Source organism: Aythya marila (assembly GCF_965140915.1).
Source record: "Aythya marila genome assembly, chromosome: 4".
NCBI lineage: Eukaryota > Metazoa > Chordata > Aves > Anseriformes > Anatidae > Aythya > Aythya marila.
In genome coordinates, this window is record NC_139045.1 from 76,936,839 (window position 1) to 76,948,667 (window position 11,829).

The following is an 11,829-nucleotide window of genomic DNA, read 5'->3' on the forward strand; positions in this document are numbered from 1 at the left end:
CACAGGTCTGAGGTGTTTTCTTCTTGCCAGAGTTCTGAGTACAACTACCTTGGCTCTTGCACCTTAAACAAAAGAAAACCACCCATCATTGTGATCACAGAAATATTTGTGTCCCATTTATAGCTGACAGCGTACTGTCTATTTGACATATGAGACGTATTTGTCTATTTGAATATGGGATCTATTCCACAATCTTTTACATGGTACAATAGTCACTGTTCTCCAAGGGGTTGTTTCAGGCTGTTTCTGGGATTGAATCTGTGCTATTTCTAATCTCCTCCGATACCTAGTCAATTTGCAGTACTCATTGAACACCTCTTATAACTTAGCAAGAAGACTGATCTTCTTGCCAACCAGATCGGAGCAGAGGAGTGCAGTGAGCAGGATGTCCTGTACAATACTGAATCAGATGAAGTTTGAGGAAAGTTAGCTGCCAAAGCATACTGGGATCTTGCTTAGCTTGGTGCACGTGTATGGCAGACGAGCGATGCTTTAAGGCAGGCTGCCTAGTAGATGGTGCCTATGTCAGGCCTATGGAAGGTGGGGGGCAATGCTGTTCAGTTAGAAGGAATTTGAAAAATCCTTTAATTTGAAATATTTTGTTATGCTGCGAGGGATGTGGTGTGACATACTGGTGTGCCTCTGAACACTGTTTTGTTTTCTTTTCTTTTGTTTTTGTAACATCTCTTGCAGGTTTAGTAGGGTATAAATACTAGCACTAAAATAAATTTGATAGTGCTGTCATCAGTTATTCATATCAGGAAACTGCTTTAACAGTAAGCAGCCTTTGGCATTTAGCTCTGGGAAGAGTAGTTTGCAGTGTGGCAGACTTCATCACTTGTCTCATGTATCATGCATCATCTCATGGTCGTTGCATCCCAAGCTGCTCCCGACCTTCACATCCCTAACAAGCCCATCCCTGTTGGTAAGGACAAGGTCCAAGAGCACATCCCTCCTCATTGGTTCCTCCACCACCTGTGTCAGAAAATTGCCTTCAATGCCTTGTAGGAACCGTTTGGACTGTGAAGATAGGGACAGACTCTTTTCAGTAGTGCCCAGAGACAGGACAAGAGGCAACGGGCAAAAATTGAAACATGGAAAGTTCCAGCTGAATATGAGAAAACATTTCTTTACTGTGAAGGTGACAGAACACTGGCACATGTTGCCTAGAGCGGCTGTGGAGTCTCCTTCTCTGGAGACATTCAAAACTGTTTTCCCCACCCCCCTGTGCATTTTGAAGGAGGTAGTCCCTAAGCCAATGCAATCTAACTGCATCTAAGCTGTAAGTCTTACTTCCATATATAAAGGAACTTATTTTTGTTTGTTTGTTTGTTTGTTTGTTTGTTTTAAATCAAGGCTCATGTGCGTGTTTGGCTTGTCCCAATGGCTGGTGTATATGATCACTCACATGCCCCGAAACTCCATGTGCTGATGTTGGATCTACATCCCGTAGAGGTCCACATCCTGTGTGTTCAGCTTTTCTTCCTTACTGTGTTGTAGTTATTTTATTATTTAATTTAATTTAATTTAATTTAGTTTAATTTATTTTTTTTTTCTGAAAGAAATAGTGGATTTTTTGTGTGTCTCTCTATGATTGTATCAAACCAGGATGCAGTAAATATGCATAAGCGAGTAGGCTGCAAAGCGTAGTGGACAGTATCACAATGCTACTCTGCTAGCAGTGGAGAGCTGGGTGAAGGTGCCCAGGGTAAGGGCTTGTTCTGCCTCAAGTTGAACATAAAATTTCAGAAGTTGGGCATCCCGGGGGATGTTTGTAGGACTGTTTTTAGATGATAAAAGTTCAGATGACTGTGGATGAATGGGATTTTATTTGCTCTTTCAGATAGCTATTCCTACCAAAGATCATTATCAGTTATAAAACATGAGCTTGCAGTTTATACAGTTCGTAGCATCTGTAGCAAGGTAAATTGGCAGATGAATAAATTAGCAAGTACAAATACACGTGACTCTATAGATAAGATTAAATAAAGTGCAGTTACTTCTCTGTAAAAAAATTGCTAATGGTCAACACTGACCGTTTTGGGTGATATTTGCAACATAAAGGGTAAAGAATGTGGAAATTTCTAGTATTTTAATGTTACTCTTAACAAAACTGACGTACTAGCTACTTGCTATTTCTAGTTCTTCTGGCGCCCCCCCCCTGCTGCCACCTGCTGGCGAGAAAGCGCTACTGCAGGCGCAACGGCGCGGCGCGATAGCGCCCTCTGTCGCCACCTGTTGGTGAAAGGTGGGTACTGCAGGCTGAGCGGCTCGGCGCATGAGCAGTAGCGCCCCGTCGCCCTCTGCCGCCCCCTCTGGCCAAAAAAGCGGTACTGCAGGCTGAGCCGCGCCGCGCATGCGTGGTAGCGCCAGTGCCCCCGGCATTCTCATTAGTGCCCCTGCCCGCGGGAAAATGGCGGCGCCCTGCGCCGGGGCGGAAGTTGCGTCGCCTCAGCTCGGGACGGGACGGGACGCGGCACCGCACCGAGTTTGGTGGTCGGGGCCGCCCCGGGACGGCGCGTGGGGCGAGGCGGCGGGCGGAGCGCCGTGAGGTCGGCGGTTCCTGGGGCGAGAGCGCTTGTGTGGGGCGGGGGGCGTGCCTTGCCGTGCCGGACCCGTGCTCCGCGGGGCCGTGGGGTCTGGCGGCGGTGAGCCTGGGCGAAAAGGGACGGGAGAGGGAGAGCACGGAGAGGAGAGGAGAGGGAGAGGAGAGGAGGGAGCGGCACCGGGGGGGGGGGCGTTCCGGAGTCCCCGCGGGGGAGCTGGGCTGCTCCGTCCCGAGGCATACTGGGAACTGTAGTCCTGCGCTGCTGGGCAGCCGCCTCGGTCACTGCGCAGCGTCTGACCCCGTTGTCGCTGTCGCTTTGGCCCGCGTAAGGCCTGTCACACCCCTGTGTTCTCCTTGGGGGGGTGACAGCTCAGCCTCCGGATCCTTACGGAGTAGAAAGCCGGGGGAAAGAGCGAGTGGGAAATGCCTGAACCGCGAAATCGTCCCGGTGGCACCCAGAGCAGGAGCTGCGGTGAGTGTCCTGCTGCCCTTTCTTAACCTGTCCCGTGGAACGGTGGGGAACAGGATGGTGAGGGTCGGAGGGGGGACCGCTGCTCGGGGAGGGCTGGGCATCAGTCAGCAGGTGGTGAGCAGTAGCATCTCGCATCGCTTGCTTTGCAATGTTCCCTCATCATCATCGTTGTTATGCTTTCCCTGCCTTCTTTGTCCTATTAAACTGTCTTTTTATCTGAACCCTGAGCTTTGACTGCTTTTTCTTCCTGAGTCTCCCATGGTGGGGAGAAAAGCACCACTCAGCCATTTGCTCTGTCCACCTGCCAGGTTCAGCCAGAATGAGAACACAGACAGGAAACAGCAGAATGCGCGCGTCCTCATCTGGCTTTCAAAAGGACATGGACTATCAAGCTACTCTAGCGAACAGTTTGGGGTTGGTTGGGCAAGTTCTCCTGACTTCGTGAACTTGTCAAGACTACTGGTCTTCTCTTTCTATTGTTATTTTTCTTAATACTTACCACAAACCTGTGCCGAATTTGAAAAAGTTACAGGGAGGTCACCTGTGCCGTCTTTGCGTCGCTTTGGAAAGGGGAATGCGTTGTGCAGAGGAGTGACTCTGTTTCTGTAATCTCTTGTCAAAATCTTCTGGGTAAACGGATCCTTCAGCTCATTGAATACAGATGACCTGCAAGGTTGTTTGCCATTCCCACGATGGGGATAACTGCAGACTGGGTAGCAAGTGGGAAGGAGATCCGAACGACAGCTAATGTCACCGTCAAGAGCACCATGGCGTGGGAGCAGCCGGGGACAGGACACAGAAGGAGAACTCAATGAGAAGGAGCTGCTCTGGAAGGTGGAGGCAGGCAGTGACCCAAGAGGAGCAAAATCAGCAGGGGAAGGTGGGATGGGGGGGGGATGTTAGGAATGTTAAGAGAGGAGGAGCAGCTGAGGGGAGCGACTTTTCCCTTTCCTGCAGAGGGAGATGATGATGGAAAACCTGCCCCAAAGAAATGCTTGCTATTTGCTGTTCAGGCTTTAAAGCTGCACGCGCATCTTCCTGAGAATAGCTGCACGTGCATGGCATCGCAGGCCTTGAGCTGCTTGGGCAGGGATCTTTCCATGCAGGGCTGCATGTCCCCGGGAAAGCCATCATCTGGTGGAAGAAAGCCTGGGGGACTTCTCAGAGGTAAGAAGCCTTCAAATGTACTGAGACCGCTAACTCATGTACCGAGCGTGTGAGATAAACATCTGAGGCACAAAGATTGAGGATGACTTCTCAGAGGTAAGCAGCTTTCCCATTGTTTTCCCGTCTTCTCAGGAGCCGCGCCGCGCCTCGGAGGCTTTCCTCTCCCTGCGTCCTGACAGCCGGCTCTCTCCTTGTGCTGCGGTTCACCGGGGCAGAAGCAGCTCCCCGCCGCTAGGACCCCTGCGGGGTTTGTTGCCGAGCGAAGGTGGCGCACCGGGTAAAGCGAGGAAAGCCGCAGCTGGCGTGCTGCGGTCGCAGGGTTCTCAGGAGAGAGAGCAGCCCGTCCGTCCCGACTGCCCAGGTAAGTCGCAGCGACCTCGGGGTGGAATCAAGGCGTGCTCGTAAGCTTCCTGCAGCCCCGGCTCCAAGGCTTCATTGAATTTGCGGAAGCGCGAGCTGCTCGGCGCTGGGAAGCGCAAAGGGAAGGAAGGCACGTAGTGCCTGCCGAGTCGTAGTAGCCTCTTAGACCTAGAATGAACTGGCCTGTCAGGCTCTGTCTGTTGCTCAGTCTTTGGTACGAGAGGCTAAACTTTGTCCCGCCTCAGCTTTCGGAGTTGTCCTAGGAATAGACCGGTGCTTGCGGGGCTTTCCAGGACGCTGGTTGCGGTCAGTGAGGACAGACGTGAGAGGCAATTTCTGTCTGTCTGTCTATTGGTTATGTCCCAAGAGTTTTGCTTGAACTGTGTGCAATAAAGGAGGCCTTGGGCCTGTACTGAGCAGCGCGAGAGAGCAAAACTCTGCGTAAGCACTGGCCGTGGCAACGTTGCTTGGGAGTTGAGCGGCTGGGGGTCTTTCCAGAGGTGGGGGTCTGCCCAGCGGAACTCGGTACGCAGGCAGAAACGTGACCTTTGAGGTCTTTGTTTGTCTTGCGCTGCAGCTGTGGTATTTGACCCATAACTGTATGGAGTTGCTGAATTCTAGAGGGGGTGATGATAGAGACGTCCCTGGTTCAGCCTTTTTTGCCGCAGTCCTTGCAGAAGTTCTGGAAAAATGAGTAGCATCCTTCTCTTTAAGTTCACCTTTTAAAGAGTTCTTCCTGCAGACTCCTGTCTCCGTGGTTTAGGTACGTGATTTGTGTGAAACAGAGCCAGGCTTTCCTGTTAACGAGTGCCCTGATTGAAATTCCCTGTTGTTGGAGAACAAGAACCATCGGTGGTGCTTGGCAGTTTAAAACCTCTTGGCTTACGCAAAGGCTAACTTGCCAAAGCGAATGGGAAGTAGCCTAAAGTTCAGTAAATGCGCTGAATAGAAAAGGCCGTCTTCTTGACGGGAAAAGAGCTTTGCAGAACGTGAGCTTTGTTTCCCGTAGGGCTCCCTGCTTGCCCACCTGTTCAGCGATTACTGCAGGCTTTGACTGGTCCCCTCAGGCCCAATATCGCACACGTGCTGTGCTGCAGACGGTGCCTTAGCTTCCTTGCCGTCTCGTGCTGCGTTACTTGTACCTGCGGAAAACTTACTGCAGTGTCACAGAAACCCCGTGGGAAGCGTTCCCGACTCACGCCGGTAGGACCATCCCGTCGCGGCTGGTAAAATCCAGGAGCAGGACGATGCTTGGAAGAACGTCACCTATGGAGGAGAAGACAACAGTCTCCTTCCTGTTAGGCAACAGGTTTCCAAGACTGGTTTCCCCACCCCCCTGTGCGTTTTGAAGGAGGCAGTCCCTAAGCTGATGCAATCCAACTATCCAACTGCATCTAAGATGCTGGTTGTTACTTCCATAAGCTATAAAGGAACTTAATGTGCTCTGTGTTTTTAGGTCGAGGCTTGTGTGCGTGAGTTTGGCTTGTTGCGATGGCCGGTGTAGATGATCGCTCACGTGCCCCAAAGCTCCTTGTGCTGATGCTGGATCTGCCCCACGGTAAAGGACCGCATGCTGTGTGTTCAGCTTTTCTTCCTTACCGTGTCGTCCGTATGTATTTACTTCTCTGAAGGAAAGGGTGGATTTTTCGTGGGTCCCTCTGTGCGCGTCTCGAACCAGGCTGCAGTAAATCCGCGTAAGCGAGTAGGCTGCTGCAGCGCGTCCTGGACAGTATCAGGGTGCTACTCTGCTAGCAGTGGAGAGCTGGGTGAAGGTGCCCAGGGTAAGGGCTTGTTCTGCCTCAAGTTGAACAGAAAGTTTCAGGAGTTGAGCATCCCAGGGGATGTTTGTAGGACTGCTGTTAGACGATAAAGGTTCGGATGGCTGTCGACGAAGGGGATTTTGTTGGTTCTTTTTCGATAGCTGTTCCTGCCAAAGATCGCGTCGGTCACAAAAGGTAGTAGTAACCTTGCGGTTTCTATGTTCTGTAGCGTTTGTACTAAAATACACTGGCAGATGAATAAATGAGCAGGTACAAATACACGTGACTCTGTAGCTGAGACTAAATAACGTGCAGTTTCTTCTGTGTTTTATCTTTCAAAGCACGTTGTTGCTGAGCGCCTGAGCTTTTTGCTCGCGTTACCGAGGAAAGGAATGGCAGTGCTTCTTCCCCCCTCATCTCTCTTTTTTTTTTTTTTTTTTTTTTTCCCCCCCTCCTCTTCTTCCTCGATGACAGGGTACTCGAAATGTTTTCCTCGGATGTCCACGTGAAAAACGAAATAAATAAATAAATGCTGATGGTGAAGACACTGACAGAATTGGGTGACATTTTCAAGGTAGAGGAGGGGCGAAGAATGTGGAAATTCCTGGTACATTAGTGGTGCTCTGTTAACAAAACTGACGTATACGCCACTTGCTGTTCCTAGTTTTTTGGTTTGGTTTTCCTTTCAGTAGTCTCCCCGAAGGCTTTTGCGGACACACGGTGTATCTTTTCTGTTCTTCCAGTATTCGTTTGTCAGGAAAGACGACCATGCAATCCGAGGGCTGTGGACAACCATCTACCAGGTGGTTGTTGCAGCCTCCATCGGTCATGTTATTTGTGCTTTTAGCTCGCCCTCTCCTATATCTTGAGTTGAATTTTTTTTTTTTTTTGGCAACGCTATGTTTGCAGTGATAGCATTGCTGCCGAGGTATTTTTGACTAAAAATGATCTTAACTGTAGTAGTGAATTCACAGAGTGTGGCTTTGTGTAACGACTCCCGCGATCACAACTTTTTTTTTTTTTTTTTCCTTTGTCACAGATAGGAGGAAAGCTCTTTCCGGAGAGATGGAAAGAAAGTTGTTTCAGAATACGTTCAGAATGTCTGAAGTTGTTTTGGAATTTTTTTTGTTTTGTTTTGTTTTTTTAGTAGTTAACGGTAGTACAGCCCACAGAGCAATTTCTTTGTGCGTGAGAACTCGCGGGTTAACTGAAAGTTACTTGTTTTATTATAAAACTAGGATTTGAAGCCACGGGCATTCAGAAATGCATATGATATGTCTTGTCACAGTCTTCTAGATCAGCTAACCGGAATGAGAACCAATCTTCTGAAAACACACAGGGATATCGTGGGGCAGGATGAAGGTAAATGGACACATTTATTAATATTCTGGTACAGCTATTTAATTCACCTAAGTGTAGTGTTTCTGTCCTCGGTGTGGGAGAGGAAGTAGACTTTGCATCGTTTCTTGGGTCAGTCGTCCTTCCCTAGATTCCGAAGGAAAAGAATGAAATTTCTGCCTTCTGTCACAAAACATGTTGTGCGTGCTTGGAATTTGAAAATTAAGTTTCATGGGTGAGCTTTCCTGTGCAACAGGATGCAGTAGATGTTCTTATAGTGATGGTGAAAGGAAAGAGGGGCTTTATTTGCCTTTTGCTTTTCCTTTGTTTTGTAGAGGGAGGAAATAGTGATTTCTAGATCTTAAATGCTAACACTGGAAATGGAAGCATGCGAGGCTTGTATTTCCTTAGTCTTAAGGTAGACTAAATTTAGATACCTTGTTCTGCTGCAGACTGCCTTCACGGCGTTCCTGTTGCTCAAAGGGGAAATCATCAGGAGTAGTTGAAAATGATGCCTTCACCCCTTCGGGAGATTGATCCAGATCAACCAAAAAGGCTTCTTCATACACTTGGCAGTCTGTTCAAACAGGATGAGAAGGTAGGAGAAGTCTTGCTATCTGCTGTATCATTATTTGAAAAGTAACTGAATTGTAACACGGAGGCAAATACTCTGGTAGTGAATTGACGAAGCAATTGTTTTTTACTTATATTAAAAAAAAGTCTTTTCAGGGTACGATGATAGATGAAGCAGATAAATTTGTTGCTGGGCCTCAGAATAAGATCAAGCGTCCTGGAGAGCCCAATACTCCAGCATCACTAAAGAGAGAAGGCGTAGCACGTCGCCGCTATTGCGACGGCCACAGTCACTGTTGTGACAAACCATGTTGGTGGGAAAGGGCCACCCTGTGCTGCTGGATCTCCGTCACCATATCTGAACCTCAAAGGCATGCCAACAAATAAAAGTATGTTGGAGTTGTTGTAGTACAGGAACTTGTGTGGTCATAAATGGACATAGTGTGCAGGAAAAAAAAAAAAGGTCTCCGTGCTTTCTGTGTTAATTCAAAAGGACACGTAAGTTTTTTAGAGTTAATTGGGACTGAATTTCTTTGGTCGGCTTAGACAAACAGGCTGTTGCTATAGGTAACGAAGTCCTGAATGAGCAATAATTTGGAACTGTTTCTAAAAAGTGCTGAAACCTTTCACCACGATGGTTTGGCGGTAGCAAGGATTTCATTTCAGCTTTTAATTCTCATTTGTGTATTCTATAGTGGGGAAGGGAGAAGTGGGGAAGGAAAGTGTGTAAAAAAAAAAAAAAAAAAAATTTTTTTTTAAATTTCTCACAAATAGTAATTTACCCACCTGTTGCAGCAGAGTCGAAAGAAAAATTTGCTGGAACTGGGGGAAGGAGGGGAAACTTTAGTTTACTTTAGTCACTGAAATGGGAATACAGCAAATAACTTCACGACAGTCTTATGAGACGGTAGCAGCCCAAAAGGAGGTATTCCTGTGGTTGCGTCAAAGGGTGAATAAAACTACTGAAGTGATCTGACAGTGCTGAGTAACTCTCTCCACAGTACTTTCAACAAGAAGGGATGCAGAATAACGTCCTTCTGTGTTTTTTGATCCTGCAGTTATATGCACTACTAAGCTCCTTCTTAATTTTCAGACACTGGTATCAGTACTGTCCAAGATGGTAATGGAGAGAAGAAAGCAGAAAACTGTCAGTTGCTGGAAAAGCAAATTGATGGCTTGTCTGTGCAAATGGCTTCTTCGGTTCCAGCTGTTAAGGGAGAGGATGAAATGTCACCTGGTGACTTAGACTCTCTACATGATGAGTTCAATTGCTTAAATGATGCAAAGATGGCTTGGATCGTAAACCTGGTACCAATGCACTTGTTCGAGGGCCTCTAAATTACGGCGTGGCTGGAGATGACCAAAAACGAGTGATGGAGTCTACTTCTGAATCTGTGCCAAATTGACTTAAAATAACACCTACAATGTTGGAGGGAAGCGATGCTGGTATTAAAATCAGAGTGGTGAAAGAGGTTCGCAAACGTGGAAGAAGTAAGTTCTTTATTAGTGTATTAAAAATAGGCTAGGGGTACAGCAGACTTTTTCTTGAAATGAGGATCTATTTTGAAAATAAAACCTCAGATTTGGAATGATTTTTGATTACTCGTGTACAAGTAGTGGAAGAACAAGAAAGTAAGTACATGTATTCACAGTCCAACTTTATATCCTCACCGTCCTTACTGCAGCACTCTTAAGCAGGCTTAGTCACAGCACCATTCGTGTTTTCATAGTTGGTTCAGAGAAGAAAACACAGAAACCAATGAAAAAATACTGTTGTTTCACATCTAAGGTGTCCGGTTCATTCTTTTGCGCTACTTTTTTTTTTTTTTTTGTTAAACTTTATACGAGACAATCGTGCTCATGCTCCACATAGATCGGTCATCTTGTAAAGAGTAGTTATCTTAAACCTCTGCTTTCAAAAATGACAGCTCTAGGTTGAAACATGGCTCGGTATCCCTTTGTTTCTATTAACTGCTGATCATGGCAGCGTGTTCGTGGAGATGCAAGGCTTCTCTGCTGATTAAACCTAGTCTGCATTTTCCAAGGGCAGGTGTTTCTAGATACTGCTCTTTTAAGAGAACAAAATTCAGCGTTACATTTGAATATCAGCTAATCGATATCACTTCAAATTATTGGTATGCTGGCTTTTTTTTCTTACGTGCATTACTGTATGCAGAAATGGGAAACTCTAGGCTTTGTTGTTTTTCCTTTGGCTGTTGAGATTTACTGAAAATGCATTTACAAGATCTGTTTCTAATATCTGTTTGGATCTCTTCTTTAAGATCGTGAAAAAAATCTTCTCTCTTCTTGAGGAGGTACGTACAAGGACGGATGGAAACTCAGAAGTATTTCATTGAATTTGCTATAAGGGAAGGAGCAAGGTTTGTATAGATACGAATGATTCGGAGTTAAACGCTAACGTTGTTCATGATAGCAAATCTCAGTCTTTTCCAAAACAAGTGTTTTGTTTTGACATACTTAAATTATTACAGTTTCAGCGCTCAAACTGCCGTTGTATTTTCTGAAGTAAATGGTCGTTACCTAGAGCTGAAGTGTGAAATAGAAAGATACGGGTGGTTATGGAAGAAAGACCCAGAATTTGCGTGGGTTGGGGAGAGATGGCTGTATCAAATTAAATTTGCCATTCTGATGTCAGAAATGAGGGAAGCTCTTCCATGCTGGAAACAGAGAGCCTCTGCTAATACCGTTTGTCGTGGCAAAATAATACTGAGTTATTTAACTGCTGTTTTTGGAAGAAGAAATGAAATTACTTCCCTAGGTTTAAAAATCGTGTCTTAATACAGCACTTAGAGAGAACGCTAGAGGAGCTAGAGTTCAACAGCCTACCCAACAGAGTTAATCAGGTGAACGGTAGATAATAGTGTACCAGCCAGAGGAATACGGACCGGGAATGAGTTTGCTGTGCCGCAGAAGAGTGGAAGAGGACGTAGCTGTTGCCCTCGCCATCCTGGCGGTCAAGTGATCTTACTGTCAGAGTCCGAGAAGAAGCAGCAGAGCTTTAACTTTACGAACCTCTATCGGCAGAAGCTGGGCTGTAACCTTAAGGACGTGCTATGAAAGGTGTGGCTTTTTTCCTGTGGAGGGTGCTCTTTGCTCAACAGGCTGAAAAAAATAACCATTGCTGCCCCTCCTGCAGGTGGTGAGAACTTACTCACTTGAATACTGTCATTAGCCGTTTTACGTGCAATAGGCAGTGGATCGCACTAAAATGGGGCACTGTCAAATGCACACAGTGTCTGCATTGTGGAGAGATCCCATCTGTTGTGTGTCCCCCCCCCCCCCCCCCCCAATAAACAAACAAACAAACAAACAAAACTCCCAGAAACACCTGCACTGGTAATATTGCATGTTGCCAGCACAGAGACGAGGGCCTTGTTCCCGAGAACTGCTAGCCATGCCTTTAAACTTGAGATTCAGCGTAGATCGAGAGTAAAGAAACTGCTGTTGTGTTAATGAAAGCTAAAGACAGCCCTGTGACTGTTACCACTTGGTGGTTACTAAACAATCTACCTCAGACTCTCTTCTGTTTTTATCTGCAGACATTATGAAAGCGCATCTGAGGCTTCCCAGGTCCCTGACTTCAGTTCTCT

General features: G+C 46.7%; 1 long non-coding RNA gene across 1 annotated transcript; it reads left to right on the forward strand.

Moving 5' to 3' along the window:
• The first annotated feature begins 2,699 nt into the window (after positions 1-2,699).
• On the forward strand, positions 2,700-4,883 carry LOC309878123. Its single transcript, XR_014317486.1, has 3 exons — positions 2,700-3,020; positions 3,329-4,187; positions 4,320-4,883. It is a non-coding gene; the product is annotated as an uncharacterized lncRNA (long non-coding RNA).
• Positions 4,884-11,829: the final 6,946 nt, after the last annotated feature.